This window comes from Vulpes lagopus, chromosome 4, assembly GCF_018345385.1.
Source record: "Vulpes lagopus strain Blue_001 chromosome 4, ASM1834538v1, whole genome shotgun sequence".
Classification (NCBI taxonomy): domain Eukaryota; kingdom Metazoa; phylum Chordata; class Mammalia; order Carnivora; family Canidae; genus Vulpes; species Vulpes lagopus.
In genome coordinates, this window is record NC_054827.1 from 143,643,255 (window position 1) to 143,667,042 (window position 23,788).

Here is a 23,788-nt window from a genome sequence, read left to right on the forward strand (position 1 = left end):
GGATGACTAACTCATCTAGAGTTACCTGAGAATTTCTAGGGGTTATGCTGAAAGTCCCACATCCCAGAAAATTCCCTGTAAGTCTTCACCTTCTCCAAACCCTTCTTAGTCCTCCCTGATCAGGTCAAGTATCCCTCCTCTGTGATCTCATAGTACAGGTGTCCTGTCCTTACCACACTGTAGTATACAGCATGTAATAAGATATATATTTATAGATCTTGATTCACACTTTGGCTCTAAGCTCCTTAAAGACAGGGACTACATTTATTTATTTTAGTTTTTGCATCCCCAAACAGCATGGCAGGTAGAACACAATTGGTACTTAATAGAACAGAAGAGAAGAAAGGAGGGGGAAAAGAAAGATGGAACCAAAGACTGAAGGTATGTCACAGTAAAACATGTTGGGCTCCAACAGACTAAGACATCATGGGATTCTTAGTCATCATGTGCACTGAAGATGTAAGGTCTGTTGGTTTAGGTTTTCCTCACAAGTGAACCTCTTTCTATTACAATACGTGGAAGTACAGACCAGTGTGCTATTGAGTAAGGTATCTTTTCCAGGTATATACTAATGGGGGACGAAGGACAAGTCCTAAAAAAACTGATGTAACAAATAAACACCAATATTTCAATAACATAATAGAAATGCATTTCTAAGTTATACAGTTTAATTTCAGATGCTTATGTTCCCCATTGGCAGACAACTCTCCCCGATGGGGTCACTCGGGGTCCCAGGCTTCTTCAGTCTTGTGTCTCTGCCATCCCTTTGAAGTCAGAAGTGCCCTAAATCCAGACATCAAGCAGGAAAAGAGCATGAAGGATGGATTATGTGTGGTTGTATAGGTCAATTCTGGTAGGGCTTCTGCACAGCACTCCCCATTGGCTAGAAGTCAGTCACATGGCCACACCCAACTGCGTAGAAGCTAGGAAATGCAGGATACCTGTGTGATCAAGAAGAAGCAAAAATGGGTTTGATGAGTGGCTAGTTATCTTCTGCCCCTTGACTGAAACAAGATTGCCCCAATAGATGGGCAAAGCTTGGTTAAGTCAGTTTGTTTCTCACACTCAACTTCCTTCCTGGTAAAATGGGGATAATAGCCTTGCTCAACTCACAGGGAGAATGTGAGGTGAGGCTCAGGTGAGAAAATACACATAAAATGATAAACTGAAAGCCTGAGCTATTCTAAGTGTGCCATAAATATGCATTAGTTATTATTTGTATTATTATTACTACTATTTTTACTATTATTATTGATATTACCACCAATCTTTATGTGAAGTGCACTCCGAGCAACAGGTTTATCATTAAAAACATGTTTTTCTTCTGGATCCTTTGGGTCTCTGAAAACCCATGGCCACCTTCACATAGTCTTACATCCTTCATCAACTCCACCCTCAGGTTCTCCGGCTGCCTTATAAATCCTAAACCACCAGGAGGAGGGAAACAGAGTTCAGTTATTCAACCACAGATATACTAAATGTCAAGTGTTACAAAAGGCAGTGCTATCCACCATCAGACAATGATAAACTATAATGAAATACAATTTCAGTTGTACTCAACCATGCATTTTATGAGGATACCATAAAGTTTACCATCGGCCTCAAAAAGCAATAGTAAAGCCCTATGATTCCTTGTGTTTTGCTTTCCTGGGTGCCTTCAACAAGGAAAACTGTTGATTTTGAGTTGTCTGAAGTGCACTCTATAAAAAATTGGCCTCAGTCCATGGCTTTCTTTTTACTTGGCTCAAATAATGGGAGCAAATGGGAGGACACCACAGAACTACAGATCCAAGGGAGTTATCTGGAGTCTAGTGATGAATGATGGCCTCCATTTTAACGGAGTTCAAACCTGAAACTAGAAGCCAAAACCCTAGCAGTGCCAATCTGTTTATAAAAGAAATCTCCATTCTTTTAAATACCAAACTGAGTTAAAACAGAGGCAATAGAGATGTACTCCTTTAATTGCACAGCAGACTTCTATCTTCATAGGTTTTTAAATTATTCATATTTGATCCTCACAACACCCTTGTGATGATTATAAGCTTTTACAGATAAGTTTTTTTTTTAAAAAAAGGCTTTGAATTTAAAGAAGTTGTCCAAGGTGATAGAATACAGTATACTAGTGACTAGAACCCAATTCTTTGTTCTGATTCCTGGAGCAATGCTCATTCCTAATTGCTGGCATCTCATGGCGCACCATCAAAAACCAGGACATGCTGAGTAGAAAGTATATGAAGGAGCCAAGACTGAAAAGGTATGTGATGGAGGGAGGAGAGACAAAAAACAAGGACCACGAAAAAAATATTTCTACCACAATTTAGTCCAAAGTCAATGATCCCAAATGAAGCTGAGAGGGACAAGATCCCTAAATAGCCAGGAGGATTTAATTCTAGAATAGATGCTAGAATAAGATATGAGTTCCAGAGTGGTTTCATTAGAACGCAAAGGCCACAAAACACCACGACCAGATCAAACTTACTCTTGTGGGCAAAAGGAACATGGGCAGCTGTGGAGTCTTCTTACCCTCAACCTTCAAAGGAGAAAGAAGCCCTGGGTCTCCTGGAGATCCCAGCCTTAGAGGTACACACGACAAAATGGCTACGGTAAACAGCATGGCTACGGTAAACAGCAGGTAAAAGGCCCAAATATTTAAATTCCCTCCCTCCAGCAAGCTGTCTAAGGTGACCATGCCCTTCAGACAAGGTGGCATGTATGAAAGGAAGCTTCCAAACAGTGGGGTTTATTTTATTTCCTTGCTAATTTCCCCAAAATGCCTGCAGAGAAGATAATCAGCGTCTGAGCAGCTGTGGACAATCCACAAGGAGCTAGCTACTTAGTTCTTCTTAAGTGAGGGCAATTTATTTTCAGATTTTAATTTAAAACACAGAGCTGACCCCAAACCCAGCATTAGAGTCCTTTGCTCATTCTCCCTTGGCTTATGTATTTCCTTCACGACTATGCGCTAGTGTTTTGTTTTGTTGGGTCGTGTTGTATTTTTTCCTTTCTCTGCTCTGCTCAGGCTCTAGTAGGGTATGTGGGAGGTTGTGAGGAGGCACACATGGCAACATTTACACTGCACCTGTCTCACCTATAGCCCCATTACTTCCAAGCAGAGATCCCCCTACAGAGGCACTAAAACAACCTCCGGGAGGTTTCCTGGAATCGTCTGTAACGTGGCTGCCTTGCGCACACCTATAGCTGTTAAACCCATTTGTAGTCTCCACACTGGCCACCCTGCCTTGTGTTCTACCCCAGATCGTCCCCTGACAATATAAGTTCCTCCTGAGTATGCATTACCCAAAGAATAAACGCAGTCATCTGTACAGAAGTGTTTGTGAATGAAGACAATAATAAGAAATGACTAGAAAAAACCAGTGGCAAGTCAGAAGCTAGTAGCAGCTGATAGCTTCTGTACAACCTGTCTCAGGCAATTTGGTAAGGGTGATTTCAAGCCGCACGTGGGGTACACCCAGCTGGTTAATAGTCGGCCCCAATCTGCATCAGATCTTTCTGGCAATGGTCTCCTCCCCCAAGTCACTCAAAGGCAAAGGCAAGTTAGTACACCTTTGCCATTAGATGTTTAGTGCAGTGCAGTCTTGTCTTGGCTCCTGAACTTCATCATTTGGAGCCTGATGATAGAAACAAAAGATAAAAGGTTGTTTTCACATTTTATTTAGCCTGTTATTGGAGTTGTAAAGGCCTCTTTTCTTCTCCACAGCCCTCAGTGGCTTGGCAAATATGACAAGTGTGATTAGGCTGGAACCTCATTATACAGTCATTGAGGCAGCTCGGTATTTCATATAAGCAGAGTCCTTATAGCCTTTACTTGATTACCAGGTCCTTGAAGAGGGCTCGGTGCTCTTCCAGCATGCATTCCCCCCACAACGCCCAGCCCTGAGGTCTGCAGGGCACAGTGGCTGCCTTTCCAATTGAATTGAATGCAAAGGAGTTTATATTGAAATAGCAAAGGGATCCCTTTCCTCTCAGAAAGGTCTCCTTGCAGGTGATTTTCATTTTCTCACTTGGCCTTTATACACCTTTTTTCAGATTTCCTGACATGAACATTCATTACTTTCGTAATCATTTATTCTAAAATCGGTTGTTTAAAAATGAAGTCTCCTCAGAAGACCCTGGGGCCCTGCCTCCAAGAGGGCAAATTTTTATTCTGAAGATACATCAAATGCAGCCTTCCCCAGATCACTACAACCTGAGCTTTATGAAATGATTGTCTGCACAGATAGGGGGGCAGAAACTGTTGGGGACCAAGTTTTATATATATTTGTGGCTGCCAAGACACATGATATATAGATGCCATATACATGCATAATGCACCTCATATCCATATGTGTATGCGCCCACACATGTGCAGAAGCCTTGACTATAGCTTCAGGGTTTGAGCTTGGGCGTTGAGGTAACATTTATTCCCTGGATGAAAAGACGGCCTAAGCCTTAGATTCTAAAGACGTATATAACCTTCTTCCTATGGCCCCAGAACCCAATCTGTTTTGATAAGACCCCCACCGGCATAATTGATGGACTCCCAATTTTCCACAGCCCCCAAAACTGTCATTTCTTAACTAAGGGGAAGGGATGGATTCTGAATTCTTCTTGCTGTACGAGGCTCTGGCAGTTACTCCCTCACAGATGTTCCTCTCTGCCTTGAGATCTCTCCTCGTCTCTGTGGGTCTCCCAAGAACGGTCACCTCCTGTAATCAATGCCTCCTCCACCACACATGTGCACACACACCCATACACACACATACACACACACATATACACTGCTGCAACTGCGGCCACCTCCTGAGTGATTGGAGTTCCTTGGAGTGGACATTTGCCTAAACCCTGCAATGCTTTGGGAGTGTGTCCCCCAAACTTCTGGGTACTCCATGGCCTATTCACTGTGGACATATTCACACCTCAAATTTTATGGAAGGAAGGGTGTTTGTCCCTTCTCTTCTAGCAGGAAGCCCTCATGGGATGCTGGCTGCCTACCTTCTCCCTAAAGTTTCCAAGACTTCTGTTTCTCTTTTGGTTGGAATAAAACTACAAAGAGAAAAATTCACCTGTGTCCCAGTCATCTTTTCAATGATTAGCTACCTTTGCTTTTGCCCTTTCGTATTAGTCAAGAGCTACTCCAGAACCCTAGACAGGTACCTGTCTCTAACCAGCTTGTTTGAAAATGCAGAGCATGGAGGCTGGTGGAGAGCACTGGAGTCATTGACTCGAGTAAACGACAAAGGCCAAGAGCTAGCACAGGATGAGGAGACCTAAGGGCTCACTGTACCCAACCCTCTAGATCAGCTTCTTTCTGGGTATCAGCTATGTTGTCTCCTAATTCCAATGAGAATGCCTGATAAATTTAATCCCAGAAGTTCTTGCTCAGACCCTTGCACCTCGTAATATAAGAGTAATGCTTCAGTATGCAAATCCAGACAAGAATTTTTGACAGTCCAGCTGGGATTGTTGTGAGGTTAGGGTGCGGGAGCAAGTCTGTGTTCATGCTCTCATTTGAACCCAATGAGAAATGTGTTTGCAACTATTACTACCCTGTTTTAAAGATGAGGAAACTGACATGAAACCAGCTCAAGTGACTTTTCTGGTATCTTGGAATTCAAGAGAATGAGCGGAGGAGTTCCCACAGTTGAAAGTAGAAATACAAGTAGAAGGTAATAATGAATATACTATAATAGTTAGAAGCAATATATTGTTTTCCAGAGATTGTGCTTAGCATCCCTGTATGCATTATTTCATTTTCCTTCCATCAACTGAAGAGTGTAAGTTGTACTGTTATCATCATTCTACAGAGGAGAAAACCAAGAGATACAGAGGTTTAATAGCTTGCCCAAGGGCACAACAGTAGGAGAAGAAGACTGAGAGAAGGTTGTGTTCTGAGCCATTCATCTCCAGTGTGGTCCCGGTGTCCAAGAATCTACTTATCTGTTGAAAAGTTGACTTTGTAAAACCAAAAGGACAAATGAGACATAATTAAATGATAAATTGGGTGGGATACACCGTAAGTCCCATAGGAATTCTCAGCAGGAAAAATTAAAATCAATGCGACCTAAAGTAGCCAGGGAAGACTTGATGGAAGATGAAGTTCTGGGTTCCAAAGGATGCAGAGGAGTTAGATGAACAAAATATCTAGGTGACAGCATTTAAGGAAAGAGGACAGCATAAGCAAAGGAGTATAGTCAAGAATAACCTGACATCTTTGAGGATGGAGAGAAGGAGAAGAATTAGAATGGAAAGGACCGTCTCTTAGTTTTCTTGTCTTTTCATTACTTCATCGTATTATTAGAGTCCTTGGAATCTGATCAAGGCCATGAATTTTCTTTCCTTATTAAAATGTACATATGCCATAAAAATCGTACTGTGCATAAACACTAGAATGGACCCCACTCTGTAGACCTTCCTTTGCCCAACCAAGCCCATCCAAGACATCTACTGCAGAACTCCTAGGTTGGATTCTTTCTAGATTAAATTAAAGTTGGGTACCAAGTAGTTGAGGAACTACATGGGACAGGAAGACCTGGATTCTATATTCTGGTAATTCCAGCCTCAGTCTGCACCCCCAATATCCAAGCCTGAGGCACTCTGTCCCCTCATTTGAGAGCTATTTATTGAGCACAGCGACTACAGAGGGAAGTCTCTGAGCTAAGCACTAAGGAAACAGTCTGGTAGTTCTGCATCCTCCAAAGAACTCATGACTAACCCCCCTTGTCTTAGTTCGCACCCTAATATTTCTGTTCATCATCGACCCTTCCCATTCTCTGTGAGTTGTCAGATGCCTTAGCATTTGGCAGGGTTCTGGGTAGACTCTACTACGCTGACACTTCCTTGCCTCAGCCTACATACTTGATGCACCTGACATTTGCCTGCTGAACAAATCCTTCTCAGATAAATTCACTTGGACCCCTAGAGTTTCTAAAACACAACTCTCTCTTTGTGTATGGCTGCTGTTTACATATCTGGAAGGTCGCATGGCTCATGGGAAGCCAGGCACCTTTAAAGCAAGAAAATTCAACACTTGGCTCAATGGTTACCTGGCTGGAAGGTCTTGGGTAAGGCAAAATTACTTGGCCTCAGTTTTTGGACCTGAGAAGTGGGAATAATAATCACGTTTACATCTCACAATTTTTGTATGAAGAAGAAATTACTTACACCTGGTGCTTGGCACTTACTAGCTGCTCAGAACTTTGTATTTTTTTCCCATCTTTGTCAGCATGTTGATTGCTTTACATTTTAAACTGTTGAAGAGCAAAACAAACAAAAATGCTAGAATTATATGTGTCATTTAATCCTGTAGGGAAGGTAAATTTTTGTCAGGGCATTTAACCAGCACCCTCTTCATGTATTTCAAAGTTTGGCATTATTCCTGGTTTCAGTTATTAGATAGTGTTGCATAAATTCGGATTTTTACTTCAAATGAGATACATGACCTAATTATTTGGCTAACCAGGCAATGAGAGACTTTTTACTTTAAAATATCAGTTGTAAGTCTCTATGTTGCTGGGCCATATTTCAGTACCAGGGGACCTTGTTAGATCATTTCTTGTAATCAATTAGTTGGTGTCTAGGCAAGGCTATAAATTCTTTAGCTACCCTCTCCCTCTAGGTTTTGATAATTTTCTTTCTTCTTTTTTTATGAAGGATAAAACACCCAAGAAACACCATAAGCAGTCGCCAACACATTTCCAATGGTTTAAAAGTGATAGCCTGCTCTGGCTCAGCTTCCACTCCCACAGAAAGCAGGAGGTCCACTGCAATCCCTCCCTGCCTAATGGTGGGAGGCAACCCACTCTGGGCTCCCTGAGGATTTCAAACAAAAGCACATGGTGCCTTGGAAAGTTACTGCAGATGCAAAATACCACCATTAAAGGAACTATTTTAAACTAAATTGATTCTTTGTTCTTTAGCCAATTGGCTAATCCTCCTCTTGAGATGTGCTTCCATTTAGGAAAGCTAAAAACACAGCTCTGAGGACCCAGACTTAGGAGGGGAGAGATATGCTGACATAGACATTAAGTAGGATTGAACCAAGAGGGCAGCTGCATCCTAATTAGCTACTTGAGGATTCTTCTAGGCTGTGTGGGCTCTTATGGCAGAAGCGTGCCCATGGAAAGGAGAGAAGTCAAAGGAAACTGAGAATGAGGCCTGGGTGTCTGAGTCAGTGACGATGCCAGCCAGGATGGTCCATCGCCTGCCTGTATGTCAGCCACTGGATCCAGCAGTGGCCTCCTTCCCCACCAGAATGCTTAAAATAGTTCCTAGGCACCTCCCTGGCCTTCACGAAAAAACTTCACTATCCTGGTCTTCACCTTCCCAGTGTGGTCCTGAGGAGAACCCTTAGGTGTAGGAAGTAAAACCGTTCCATCTACTATGTGGGGTTGCTGTTGCGTTCCCATAAGAGAAAATTCAGTGTGGGGAAAGCAGAGATATATAGGGAAGGGGGGAGGGTGGAGTAAGTCCAGGAAGATGGAGCTACGGCCAGAGCCTCATTAACATCTCTCCTAAACTTTATAACAACTTAATTTTTTTTTCATTTTTAACCTTTTGCTATTATTTTATTAGTACAGGATATCTGTTCCATGGAGAAATGTAGACAGACAAAATACAAGAAAGAAGAGCCATGACCCCAACTCCCCAAATCCTTCTAGTCACTTACACGTATATATGCATATATGTATATGCGTCTTTTAGGCATGTGAGATATACTATAAATGGTGTTTATTTAATTATGTACATCATTCATTCATTTGGGACTAATAAATTGTGATGATTAATTGTATATCAACTTGAGTAAGCTTACAGAGTGCCTGGCACATGGCTAAACATTATTTCTAGCTGTGTCTAAGAGGATATTTCCAGATAAAATTAGCACTGACTCAGTAGACTGAATAAAGTGGATTGCCTTCCATTGTGGGTGGGCATCATCCAATCCCCTATCTTTGGAGAAAGGAAGAATTCACTCTCCCTGCCCGACTGCTTGAGCTGGGAGGTGGGTCTTCTCCTGTACCAGGACTGGAACTTACACTGCGGGCTCCCTGGACCTCAGGCTTTCAGTCTTTGGCCAGAACTCCACCACTGGCTTTCCTGATCCTCCAACATGCTGACAGCAGATCATGGGACTTCTCAACCTCCATAGTCATGTAAATCAACTACTTATAACCTCTCTCTGTGTCTCTCTGTCTCCTCTTATATGTTTGTATTAAGTAGAATTTTCCACAGAACCCCAACTAATACATGAATATATATCTACATTGATATTGTTAGTGAATTAAAAATTCACTAAAGTCCCATTGTATAACTGAATGATAATTTATTATTTTTTAGTGTCTATGAGGACATTTACATTGTTTCCAAATTTTTAGATATTATAAGCAGTTGAGAAGAGCATTCTTGAGCACACATTATTATGCATTGTTCTAAGCATACTGATGGGCATGTGGCTTAATCATCCCTCCCATCCCAGTCCCTAGTTTCAGTGCCTACAAGATTATGACGGATGATGCAGGTCTATGCTGTTGCCCGGAATAAAGGAAAGCACAGCACCACACACTCAACTCAATTAACCTCCAGGAGCTGGGTCATTCTAGGCACCCTCAGCAGCTCTGACACCATTGTCATCCTCAAATTATGACTGAACAGTTGCTTTGTGGGGAACACGCAGGCACAGGCTTACCCACACAGAGTAGCTGAGTCAGGCCTACTAAGCACAGCCCAAGGGGCCATTCCCCAGATGAACTCCACTCCAACCTGTCATGAATCTAGGTCAGAACTGATGCTTCCAGGATCCACCTTAAGGAATTCAGAACAATGAGATCATATCATACGGTTCTCTTATTCCCACTCTGTTTTGAATAATTTTAGAATAATTTTTAAATATAGCAGCCTAAGATTGATGGGGTTGGAAGCCTGCACTGGGAAAGAGTGAACTGGAGTAGGTAAGTATAACTATCGCCAATTAGAAGTGCCATCAGTACACATAATAAAATATTCAGTGGCTTCCCAGGGATGTCAACTTATTCATAATTGATTTAAATGAATCACTAAAAAAAAAAAAAAGGCCTTTAATCTCTCATAGAACGTGTCTCTGAAAAATTAAAACTGGAATCACAGTTCAATAAAAAAAAAAAAATCCAGCCAGCATTCCAAACACCTGGATGGATTTGCTGTTTGCTATGGCCACTCGGTCAGGCGTCTTCACACTTGAGGCGGTTCAGGACTTGGGCTCCGTGGTGTCCAAAGTAAGACATTTCTAGGAGGCTATGAATGGCACCGTCCTTCATGTGATCAGTGCGTTTTAAATTGTTTTCCGTCTGGAAGGTAAAAAACAGAAACAAAAATTACAGAAGATAAATCCTTAAACTGCTTACTTGCTTTATATTTACAATGTTTTAAAGTCCAAATGCAGGTGTTTAGAAGAGTCCCAGGTGAAAGCGGCTTCTGTGTGTCTTCTGTCCCTGAAATCCCTTTGCAGTGATGTGACAGTTGATGCCACATTGTACCAGCTGATGAGATCCAACAGGGCACATCTCTTCCCAAATCTGTATTCAGTGATATTCAGTTAGGGAGCTTGAAATTGGTCACAGTAGGAGTTTTTACATCACGGAGAATGGCAAATGGTACTAATCAGGGATTCTTTTTTTTTCTTCCTGAAAGCCAGTTGTTAAACATTTACCAGCATCTCGCTGCTTCATGCCCTTGCCCACAGCCCAGTGATTCACCTCCACTGACTGAACACCTCTAGTGCAGCGTGCACACACACATGCTCTTTGGAACATTCAAGAAGTATCTCTTTACTAATTAATAAAAGACAAATCTCAGGCTCACAAATGACAGGCATTTTCTTCTATCTTAAGAAAAGATGGAAATTCTACTTATAATTCTCATTCTCATTTTAATATTCCCAAGACACAATGACACCCTGAACTCTCACAGTAGTTAAAATAAGAAATTAAATTAGGAACTCTTCAGCAGCTCATATATAAATTGCTCATATGTCCATTTGTCAAACTACAGTTTTCAGAAGAGCTGTGACTCTTCTCTGGGGTGTTCTGGTTATAGATACCTGTTTCCTTGATGTCCAGGCCCCAGTAAACATGTAGCGTTCAAGTGATTTGATTGACTTATGTTCCACAAAATCCAGAGTTGGATCTCAAGTGAAACCTGCCGCTTCCTTGCAATGAATTAGTATCTTTCCACATGAATGCATTAAACGGCCATCATTAATAACTACCCAAGCATGAAACTGACAGACAAAAGATTTGCAGGTAATGGCTCTATCACACCAATCTCATTTTTTCAGTGATTCATTAAAATTTCATGGTTAAGATAATATAAATTTTAGCTAAACTAACTTATATGGATCTTAATACTTTCTCTGTGATGCTACATTACCAAACAGTGTCTTTCTTGAATCTTTTATTTTCTGTTAGTGGAAAAGAAGAGTTGAATAGGGAACAAGATATGTAGAAAATGCTTTTTTTAAAAAAAGAAAATGCTTTAAATATCCTACTAGTGACCAATAGCTCACAAAAGTTTTAATAAAATACTAAAACACTGTCTTTGCCAATTGCCCTTTCTAAAAAAAATTCAGAAACTCCAACTTGCTGCTAAGGCTAAAAAATTTTTAAGAAAGAAAGAAAAGAAAGAAAGAAAGAAACAAAGAAAGAAAGAAAGAAAGAAAGAAAGAAAGAAAAAGAAAGAAAGAAAGAAAGAAAGAAAGAAAGAAAGAAAGAAGAAAGAAAGGAAGGAAGAAAGAGAAAGAAAAAAGGAAGGGAGGGAGGAAGGAAGGGAGGGAGGAAGGAAGGGAGGGAGGAAGGAAGGGAGGGAGGGAGGAAGGAAGGAAGGAAGGAAGGAAGGAAGGAAGGAAGGAAGGGAAGGGGAAGGGGAAGGGGAAGGGGAAGGGGAAGGGGAAGGGGAAGGGAAGGGAAGGGAAGGGAAGGGAAGGGAAGGGAAGGGAAGGGAAGAAGTCCACTTTTATTTCTCTGAGTCCAGATGCTCTTGGGAATCTCTCACCTCAGACTTCCATCTACTTGAGCTCATTACGTAGGATGGATCTAATCATCTATTGTAACAAACCACCTTGGTTACTTCAAACAACACAGGTTTATGATCTTACAGTTCTGAATGGCAGAAGTCTAAAAGGGCCTTCCAGAGCTAAAATCAAGGTGTTGACAGAGCTGCATTTTTTTTTTCAGGAAACTATAGAGAAGACATTTTCTTGCTTTTTCCAATATTTTCTTGTCTGCATTCCTTGACTTGTGGCCCCTTCTTCCATTTTCAAATCCATCAGGGTATTGTCTCTAAATCTCTTTTCCTCTCTCTCAGTCTCTCCTTCTCTCTCTCTCTCTCTCCCCTCTGCTTGCATTATCACATCTCCTTTCCTCTGCCTTCCTGTCTTCCTCTTCCCTTCCCCTTATAAAGTCACTTGTGATTACACTGGGCCCACCAGATAATCTGGATAATTTCCCTATGTTGTAATTCTTAACTTAATCACACTCACAAAGTCCCTTTTGTCATGTAAAATAACATATTCAGCTTTCGAGGATTAGAACATGGACACTGTAATGGGGTCATTATTCCGTTTACACAGTGAAGAAGCTGTCACTGAAAGCTAGAAACTTAGTGGCTCTGGCTTAAGTAAAATCAACTTGCAAAAAACTATGGCCTATATTAATCTGGAAGATATAAAATGGACTTGCACCTCTTACTAAGGAGACCTCCAGGCAAAGCGTTGAAAGCGCCAACAGGCTGTGTTGTATAAGGAAGAAAGAGATCAGCCACAGAAAGAACCATTCAGTCTGCAAGCAGAGTTTCAAGGAAATATAGAAAAACCAGGATGTGCCGGGTTGGAAGACAAAAGTATTTCACATTTTCACTGTCTTTAGTCAGTGAAAGATTCAAAAATGAAGAAATGACCTCAAGGTTGAGATCAAATCAAAAGTTTATCTATAAGACCTTTTGTTAAAGACCTCAGAAAGATTTAGCAGAGTGCCTAGTTAGACCCTCTCAACTAGAATAAAGAGTCTCTAAAAATCTTAAAGGCTACGTTCTATAGCACCCTGACACTTAGCCCAAAATAGAGAGAGGCCTGTCTCAAAAAGAATTATGGATGTGACTTGAGGGGCATGAGGTGAACCCAGTAGGATTCACAGAATTCCCACTGAGTGGCCAAATGTAAAAGCTTTGTACCAGCTTGGGCTAAAAGGGGCAGAGACAGTTCAAAATGAAAAGAGGCTCTGGGCCCCCAACATTCTACAAGCGGGGAGCAAGTTGAGAAAGCTACTTAGCTGCAAACACAGGCCGTTTCTTTTAGAAAAGAGCACGTCTGAAGGACAGATGTAGGGGCCACAGAGAACAAAGAATCGGGGAGCCACTCCCAGGAAGCAGAACTGAGCCCTCATCACGGAATATTCCCTTCCCTAGAATAAGGAGGCCCTGCGCTGTGTGCCTGGCTGGAGTTCAGAATCGTTAAGGACCAGTGACTGCTATGAGCCTCCTCCTACTCCTTTTTTTTTTTATTTTTTTGTTTTGTTTTTCTCAGAAGCCCAGGCTGCCACGTGCAGTACCTCATTTGGATGTGTTTGGAGTCCTGGAAGCTTGACCACACTACCTTCTGACCTTGAGAGGGCCTTTGGAGGGTCTAGCACGGGAATACAGCTACTCAGGTATGATTATTCTTGACCAAAGAACAATCTTCCTCTGTCAGGGAAGGTCATCCTCTTCCACTGAGCACACAGGTTTGGGAGGGACACAGAAGGAGCCCTGAGAGAGGAAGGGGACACCCACCTTGCCAACCAGATCAACCCTGGTGATCAGTAGGTGACAAATGTCAGAGCCTTTCACCCTCACATCCTACCTCTCTGTCCTTTTTGAATTAGGTTTCCTGCACTGGTTATCTTGACTCTATCTTCTGTCCTACCATAGTGTTTGGTGTAGGGGTCGGGTAACCTCTTTTCTTAGTCCGCGGATCTCAGGACTAAGAAGAGCTGCAGCAAATGATTAGGTGAGACTCTGCGGGTCTTAGAAGTGATGAGTGTATTTGAATATGGGAAAAACTGGAGAGCAAGCTATGATAGACTGTCAGATTCATCTCCCCCAATGAATCAGACCTCCCAGTACCCACGTCTTTTTGTTGAATCTTCTTGCATTGACTCTGAGCTTGACTACATGTATTTCTTTGGCCAACAAGATATCAACAAACATGACAGAAATAGGGATTTGAAAGGAACTTGTAAGTTTGGGGTTCGTCCTCTTGTAATGCTGCCCCCAACATGGCACGGCCTAACCTTCTGGAGAATAAAAGACCATGGAGAAATAAGGTCCAACCATTTCAGCTGTCCCAGCTGAGCCCAAACTCCAGTCAACCTTGTAGCTCCGTACAGCCCTGTGAAAGCACATAGGCAAAACCAACAGAAAACAACCCAGCCAACTCCCAGAATAATTACACAGCAATAGATAATGGAAATAGGAATTCAGTAAAAGCATGGTCCCAGGAGTTATCGAAAGATGAGGCTAAGTTCCAATCTAACTGACCTTTTCCATTGCCTGAAGCCAGCCTGCCGCCCCATCTAACCAGCCTACCATTTTAGCTTTCCTCCATGGGTACTGGATTCTCTCTCATAAATTCTATCCTTCATAATCATAGTCCAACTTTTGCCTTCATTTACCACCCAAGTCTCCCAGAATCATACCTTGAGGATCTTATATAACGTTTGTCAATTTTAATGAGCTTTGAAATCATATTAGCCCTTATATGATGTCATGAATACATCTTTGGGCTTTCTGTATTCTACTATCCCAGTTATAAAGCTATATATGTATCTTGGGAATAAACCTGCATCAAGAGGAATCACCCTAGTAGCTTATTTTAAGAGACAACTTTCTTTCTTAAAATATTTTGCCATTTTTGCAAAAATATCTGCTTTTATTTTAAGTACCTCCCTTTCTTCCTTCAGGTTCAACCTGAGCCTGGGCTCCCAAGCAAGGTCAGGAAAATTAGAAAACCCACCACCACACAGATTGATGAAGCAGATCCAAGTACTTCAGTGCCCAGGCCCCTCCTGGGAAGTAACTTCCATGCTCACGAAAGGACAGTAACTCTTCCAGGTTGCAGCTCGCTATATTGTCTCTCAGAAAATGAAAGAGGGAAATGATCCAAACAGGCTCCCTTATTCACTGCCAAGGACACTGGAGAGAAAGAAGCTTTCACCTATTCTGCTACTTCACTCGCTCCTGTCCTCAAATCCATGAGGCAGGCAGGCAGTATTATCAGGTCCTCTCTATGGATAAGGAAACCAAGCTTCCAGAAGGATAGGTGCCTGACATAGGTATCAGAGCTCGTATGAGGCATTATTACAACAACAGCTTAAATTCAGATCCCTCTTTAAAACAGTACTTGAACATTTTTTTTCTGCTTTTCTGAAGAAACCTAGACCCAAACCCTGAATCTTCAACTTATAAGCAGGTGAATTTGAGCTCATTTTTGTGGCCTCACATGTGAATTGTGGATAATGGTGGCTGCACTACCGAGTTCTTAGGAGGATTAAATGAGATAGAGTAGAGGGGAAACAGAGAGGCAGCAGTTTAACATGTAGGCACTAAGCCAGGCTGCGTAGGTTTGAATCCCAGTTCTCTTAATTCCTAGCTCGGTGGCCTGGGGCAAGTTGTCTAACTTCTCTGTGTCTGTTTCCACAACTTTAAAATGGACAGAAACATAATAGTCTTACGTCATAGGATTTGGGGGGTAGTTTGAGGAGGAGCTAATATATGAGAAGTTCTTAGATAGAACTTTTATAGTGAGGATCAGTCTCATCACGCAAGGCCTGGCACATGAGTCACACTCAATTGGTGCAAGTCCTATGTTTTTTTCAAGTCCTGCTACAAGTTCTTCTGCTCCATACTACTTCAAAACTTTAGAGTTTACAGCCTCAACTTCTGTGCATCAGATGTCCAGTTTCTGAACCAAAAAAAAAAAAAAAAAAACACACACACACACAAGTCCTTTTAGTCGGCATTGTTTCAAAATATCTTTACTAGAATAAATAGAAAGTTTGTCCCTGCTTTGATGAAACACAAATGATTTTTTTCTTTTGCCTGACTGTAGTTGACTGTATTAAATAAATTATTCACTATGACAGGGTAAAAAGCTGAACATTTTTGAACAAAAGAGACAGTCCCCAACCGCCTAAGAAAGCTCCGTGGTTCCCTGTGGAGTTGAGCAGACACCAGTAGGGATCGACGTCTCAGAGAACTGAGACTATACGGCAGCGATTCAGCAAACTTGCATCATCCTCTATCAGCTTCTGTGACTCTGAGCTCTGGGAATAAAAGAAGTCAATTAGAAACATTAATAAGTGCTGAGTCTGAAAACAGGAATTTAAAAATAATGACAGACGTTCAATGCATATTCAGGGGAGTTCCATTATATTCACATTTAACTTATTATGCTTTAAATATATGCTCTCAGGTGAAAAGAAAGAAGGAAAGTCAGAGAGACAGAGGGAGAGAGAAAGAACTACAGCAGGAATGTAATTGAATCCAAACAAAATTCCCTGTCCCTACACCTGGGAATGAGAGTGACATGGGGCCATGACTCTGCTACCCTTTGGGAGATTCCCATGTGTCTCCCCAACATGAGCTCTCACCTCACCATAGTGAGTGTGAATGTAAGGCTAACTAACAGGAAGCTGCTTTTCACACACCTGCCCCCAAATGCAAGCCAACATCTTCCCCTGGTGCCCAACGAAAGCAAGCACCATCTGCTCCAATATTAGAGGAAAAACTGGCTGCAGTGGATTTCCCGACACAGATGTCAGCCTCCAATGAGTTGCCTTCCTAAGGATTTTCTAGTGTAGTCTTAACAACGGGAGATTTTCACATTATAGAACTCCATTGTTCTGTTTCTTGGATTTTCTACAACAGTGTTTCCTCCCCGGATCGTCAATGTAACCTAGAAAAAGAAACTTAAGCCTTCCTTCTATAATGCGAGACATCAAGCCTTCTAATTTCTCACCCATAAATTTAATTGGGTTGCATTTAGATGATTTAAAGGCTTGCAATCTTTTATTTTATTTTTTTTTGCAATCTTTTGTTTTTTAAAAAAAAAAAAGGAAAACAGGAATATTTATCACTTCTTCACCAATCCTAACAACTGTCATGTGTTCACCTCATACCTAGGGCACTAAACCCTGGACTCTGGCTGCATTCCCGACGTGGAATATAATGTTTTCAATAATAAAACTCAGCAGGAGTCATTGCTTTGGAAAAAATGAGCATAGCATTAGTAATGTGCTTTCATCTCTTGCTATGAAAGCGATACCCCTGTCAGGAGGACTTGTTTCAAGTTTATCTGAAATTCATTTATCCTGAATGGGTTAAAGTATTGCATCTCCCAGGAAATTCTCCCTGGGTGGGGAGAGGAGAGGAGAGAACTTAGAGACTTCTGAAACACAACTTTTAACCCAGAGGAGATTCAGACAGGTAAAATTTCAGTTTTCATTGGAGTGAACATTTCTTAAACTTGACGCTTTATTTTACATATAAGATAACAATGGAATTATCCCATTTTCTCTTTCTCAACTTGAATATCAGTACATTAAATTCAAATTTGGACCTAGATTATGTTACAAAGAAGCAAAGTGAAAGAAAAAAGAAAAAAAGTCCCAAATGCTGGATTGATAGCTGCCAAATTCTAACTCCGTAATTGATAAAGTGATCACTATTATTCCCATTTTACACATGAGAAGCCTGAGGTTTCAGGAAGTTAAATTATTTACTCTAGTCTCATAAATGATGGAGGTAAGATTGAAGGTAGGTCTCCTGACACCAGAGTGGCTTTTTCTCAGATGAACTGCAGGACCAGAAAAAAAAGGTAGCTAGTTCTACTCCTTTCATAATCAGAGATGTGTCTACTATGTTCTGAGCCAATGACCAAGAAAATAAAGAAGAAAAACACTCAAGCCCTCCTCTACACTAAGGCCTCAGACATATTCAGAAGTTAGAGTGTCCTCTTTCTCAGGGAAAACTCCTCCTCCCTGAGAGCAGGTGGGAAAATTCATACAATCTGCGGAAATCACAAATCAATCCATCAACACCCCAACCAAAATCAGAACAAAAGAGACGAAAAAGCCCAAAACAATTCAACTAAAGTTACACTTGAAAGTGTAAAAGATTTAGAAATGTAAGGAAGAGGCATCCAGGCACCAATAAAATTGCACTGCTGAGCACTTGGCAGAGGAAAAAGAGGGGCTTTATGTTTAATGTATCAAACGTGCGGTGGTGGCACCTGGGCCTCCCAAGGCCTCCTCCTTCGCTCAGCCTCAGGGAACTAGAAGAGCTGCAGCCACTAAAAAGCACTGGCAGCAGCAGAAAAAGAAAAAAAAAAATCTGGGTAACTTGAGATTAACTTTCTATCCCTCAGGCAGATATATGCATAGTGGGCAGAAACAAAAATAGAAATTCCCAATCACCTTCTTACAATCTTCCCCCAGGATTCTCAGAGGCCACTCTGTGGTTGATGGTGGCAATCCTCATTCCCTCGCCGAACCCCAGAAGACTGGCTTCTTTGGGAAACACCCTGTTTTTCACACACCTTGATTCTGTCTTTTAGATTTTTCAATTTTCTAATCCATTTCTTCCAATAGCTGCCAAGAGAAAAGGAGAAAAGCTTTCAAACTATAATGTAAAAGTCTACAAATGGATAACCATATGTGTGCGCGACTCTGGATGCATTTAAGTGAGCATTTTGGTTCTGTCGACAAAACACAAAATGAAGTGGATGCTAGAAAATGAATGTACTCCTAGGGCATAATTCGGGCCTTCCAATATCAAGCAGAAGCCCAAATTATTTGATCAAGTGAACCTGATAATAACTAACCACGCACCGTTGGTCAATTGTGTGTGGGGACAACTCGGTCGAGCGCCATTGCTTAGGACCGTTATCACTGCCCTCTACAATGCAGCATTTAGACACTTAACAAGTTTTAAATAAGCTTTGCATCTCACCATTTGCAGTGGTCCTAAATAATGAACTCTCTGAGGCCTAATTTACACTTCCACATCATTAGGAGGTTCAAACAAATGATCTCTGATACCCTCCCAGCTACTTCATTTCTAAAAATCATCTAAGACTGTCAGTGTACCTAAAATATAAGCATTTTGTAAATTCTTATCTAAACCAAATGAAAGCCAACAGATTATTTTAATGAAATAATAAAAGCAATAGACAAAAAGTCAAAAAGACTGAGTTCTAATTCTGGGGCCTCTGTTGTGTGCTCTGGTTATCTACGGGCTATATAAAAACCACACCAAACTTTGTGGCATATACAACATTAATCAATTCTCAGTATTTCCTCTGTGGAAGTTTCGGGACTCAGGAGGTGGGTCCTATTCAGATTGCAGGTGCAGAGCAATTGCAGTCAGATGGTGCCTGGGGCTGGAGTCATCTTAAAGTCTTCCTTACAAACCTGGCTTCTGATGCTGGCAATCAGCTGGGGCTTCAGCACAGCACACATGTTGGCCAAATCCTGACTTGCAACCTGCCCTTCCCGCGGCATGGCAGCTGGATTCCAAGAGAGAGCACAGCAAGATATAGAGAGAGAGCCAGATGCGTTGTGTTGCCTTTTATGACCCAGTCTGGAAAGTCACGTAGCTTCGCTTCTGCTGCATTCTGTTCAGAAGAAGCAAGCCACAAAGGCCTGCCCATATTCAAGAAAAAGAGAATTAGGCTCTATCTCCTGATGGGAGGAAAGTCAATGATTTACATGATTTCTGAAACCACCACGTTGGCTTTAGTCAAGCCACTTAACATCTAAGACTCTACGATTCAATGATTTATCAAAAAGTATCTTTTTAGTGTATAAAATTCAAACACTTAACAGCAATGAATTCAACTGCATTTCTCCAAATATTCTATCTTTCAAGAGATAAATAGCAAAAAATAGTAATTAGCATTCATTAGGTGGTTACTACGCTAAATGCTGTAAATGTATTTTATGTTTACCATGTCACAGTTACAACGATCATTCCCTTGAACTTCTACACATGCACCTTAAATTCAGACTAATAAGTTTGCATTCAAGAAAACTGACAAACTCTAAGTTTACAACCCCCCACATACAGACTATCAACATCTCTTTGGAGCTCTGTGAGAGTAATGTATTCTGGTTTAGGACATGTTTTCACTACTGATCATTATAAGGAAATGTTATTTATTCTTTATATGAAAAATGAACACGACTGCCTAAAGTCCCTCTTCCAAGTTCATCTGGTCATAATATTGTGTAAAAGAAGTCATCCCTAAAGGGATTCCTTTAATAGGGAGACACATATATGGCATGATTCAGCCAGCATAGCCTCCAGAAAAACCCATGAACCACATTTGAGGATACCCATGGGATAAAGAAAACTTTCCCCCACCAGAGGAGACACTCAGGGGCCTGGTTGGCTCAGTGGTTGAGCATCAACCTTCAGCTCAGGGCATGATCCCAGGATCCTGGGATTGAGTCCCGAAAGGGCTCCCCACAGAGGCCTGCTTCTCCTTGTGTGTCTGTCATGAATAAACAATCTTAAAAAAAAAAAAAAATAGGAGACACTCAGGTAGGCCAAGCTGTGGTGAAATCCTGAAAGTAGATCTTTGTAAGGATGACAGATCCCAAGACCAAGTATTATGGAGCACCACACCAAAGAAACCTGCTCCCTCCCCCAGAGCACCCCATTCGAACTGGTCTCATTATTTTAAAACACAGCCACAAGCTTAACAAGAGGTACATGTGAAAGCTGACTTCCATGAGATCAGGGACTCAGCTGAAGAGTGAGTGTGTGCAAAGACCAGAGGTTAAGTTCCACAGTGCAGGCTCTCCTGCTGATTATTGACATATTGACCAAGGCAAGAGTCAGAAAGTGAGGCCATCCCTGAGTCTTCCAAATCCACACCACTCTATTACAATGGAAAATATATTTGAAAGAAAGCTGGGGAGCATAATGCTGATGGTACTAAACAAATGCAGGCCCTGGAGAGGTCTACCCTTCTTCATTTCCAAGTGACCAGAATGACCTATTAGGAAAGGTCAGATTTAATTTGACATGATCACCCTCAAGGAGCCTGGAGTTCATCCTATATTAGTCTTGGATGAAAGAACAAAATAATGGAAGGAAGGAAGGAAGGAAGGAAGGAAGGAAGGAAGGAAGGAAGGAAGGAAAAAGAAAGGATGAGAGGAGAAGAAGAGAGGTGAAAAGAAGAAAAGAAAAAGAAAGAAAAGGAGAAAGGAAAAGTAGAAATATAAAATGCCTCAAAAAGGAAAGGAAAAGAACAGACACTGTTTGACTTTCTCCTAGGAATTCATTCTATTAAAAACTGCTTCTATGCACAATCGACACTCAAGGGCCTGAGATTTTATTGTGGATCAGTACAACACCAGGCATATACAAAAAGTAAATCTAAATCCGATTTTCTTGAATGAAAATATCCCTGAAAAGAAATCAAACTGTCCTCTTGAGAAATAAAGAGGGAAGTACAAATAAAACTTAATAACAGCATTTATCGAAATGGTTGCCATGCAGTTAGATTTCTACCAGTTTTAAACACCTGGTGAATAGTCACTGCTATCTTGCAGAATTTCTGTTAAACAATTAGCTTGGAAACATTTGCCAGACTGTTAGTGCTATATGCTCTTCAAGGACGATGGGAAGGCTCAGGGACTGTTGCTGCTTGCTGCAGAACCAACATGTCAGTGGATCTTGACGCTGTGGCAGTGGCTGTTTCAAGGTCCAGACCACATGGAACCATGAGGAAAGGATTTTAACCCAAACCTATGTGGCTAGTTCCTGATAGACCTTGTTCAATGCAGCTCAGATACCCAAATATCCTAATATTCTCTGGAAATGCAATGAGATTTCAGAGCAGAGAACATGCCCCTAAAAAGCCCAAGTTTCAAAAAGCACACAAAGAGGACAAACAACATGACAGTCACTGAATTGTCACTTTGGTTTACATTTTCTCATCCTGGCGATGTTACTTGTTACCCTCACAGTAAGCAGTCACTTCTCACTCACCACAAAGACTCAGAATTAATTTTAGAATGAATTAACGTTGCCATGTGCTGTGTGCTAAGGACTATGCAAGGTGCCTTCAAATGCTTGCATCTAATTATTTATCCTTCTCTCCTCATCTGGGTTCTAAATTCCCGCTTCTTCTCCTACTACATGACTCAGGTGAGTAACTTGAGATGAGTCTTAGTCTTCTCAGGGACAGTGGAAGCAATTATCGTACCCACCTCATAGGATCACTTACTGTCAGGATCAAATAAAATAATGTTCATGCGGTAAATAGAGATTTTTTTTTGCAAATAAAGTTTTTTAAAAAGACTAAAAGAAAGATGAAGGGAAGATATAAGGAAAGCAAAAATATTAATGAGAAAGATGAAGGATGGGGGTCTCATAAGATAGGAACCTAGAGACCCTCAGAGGAATCTGTAGCCCCATAGCAAAGCTGCTCCCATGGGGAATGAATTCTAGCTGCATCTTCCAGTTACTTTGTCTAATATTTAAGATCCCCACGCCCCAAAGTCTGCTTGACCATATGTGGAGTATGTAACTTCCCTTTAGGTATGTTGGGTGAGGCAAAAATACGATCTTGCAAAGGACCCATCAATGGTGAGAAAGGAGGCTCCTAGACCCACAGTCCCACCAAGAGCACCTGCATCAGGGTAGAGGGAGATCCCCCAAAGGAAATTGAACGCTATCAGAGGAAAGAAGAATGGATGCTACACACCACCCAAGATGACAGAAAAGCAGTAAAAATCCCTACGATAAAAAACACACGGCCCATGTCAAGATTCAACACATGTCAATTCTCTACAGCTGCTTTATGATGCCATCATTAGCCCCGTTTTGCAAAGAGGTAAACTAGAGCTCAGAAAGGTTGGGTGATTCTCCCAAGTCATGCACCGAATAAGTCAACCCAATCATCTGAATGCCAGGATGAAACACTTGCAATGGGAAGAATGAGAGAGGGTGAACAGTTGAGAAAAAAACAAAGAGCTGTTTAGGTGGATGAGTAATGAACAAAACCTGCTCAGGATTTTGGTCCTTAAAATGGCTTTCCCTTGAGCACAGCATGAATTTTGAATGTCATGCTCTTAAGTCATGCAGTCTGTTCTGTGATCTCTGGCCATGCACACCTGTGGGGTCAGGTGTCATTACTCGCCCTTCAAGAAGCCTCCTGCTCAACAAAAGAAGAGCCGAACTTCAGAGAGGTCAGAGAGTGTAAGTACAGTTTTAACCTCCTGTTTTCTGATGAGATGGTTAGGGGATAGTGAATGTTTATGAAGCCAGACACACATGAATTTTCAACTAATCTCACATGCAGGCAAGGGCACCTAAGGCAGCCGAGATAGCAGAAAGAATTGGTATCTTTTGCTGCTATCTAGAGTTTTCCTGAGCCTGAGACCCGAGTCATTTCTAATTGATAGCAAAGTCTGTTGCCACCAGCAAAAATACCAGAAACTGAAGAAAAAGACTGTTCGTTTCCATGAGTTGCTTCCCCATCCCTGCCCCACAGTCACATTTCCAAGAAAAACAATTTTTAATTTAAATCCAATTTAGTTAACATATGGTGCGTTATTAGTGTCAGGAGTAGAATTCAGTGATTCATCAGTTGTATGCAACACCCAGTGCTCATTACATCAAGTGCCCTCCCTAATGCCCATCCCCAGTCACCCCATCCCCCGCCCCTCCCCTCCAGCAACCCTCAGCTTGTTCCCTAGAGTTAAGAGTCTCTTAT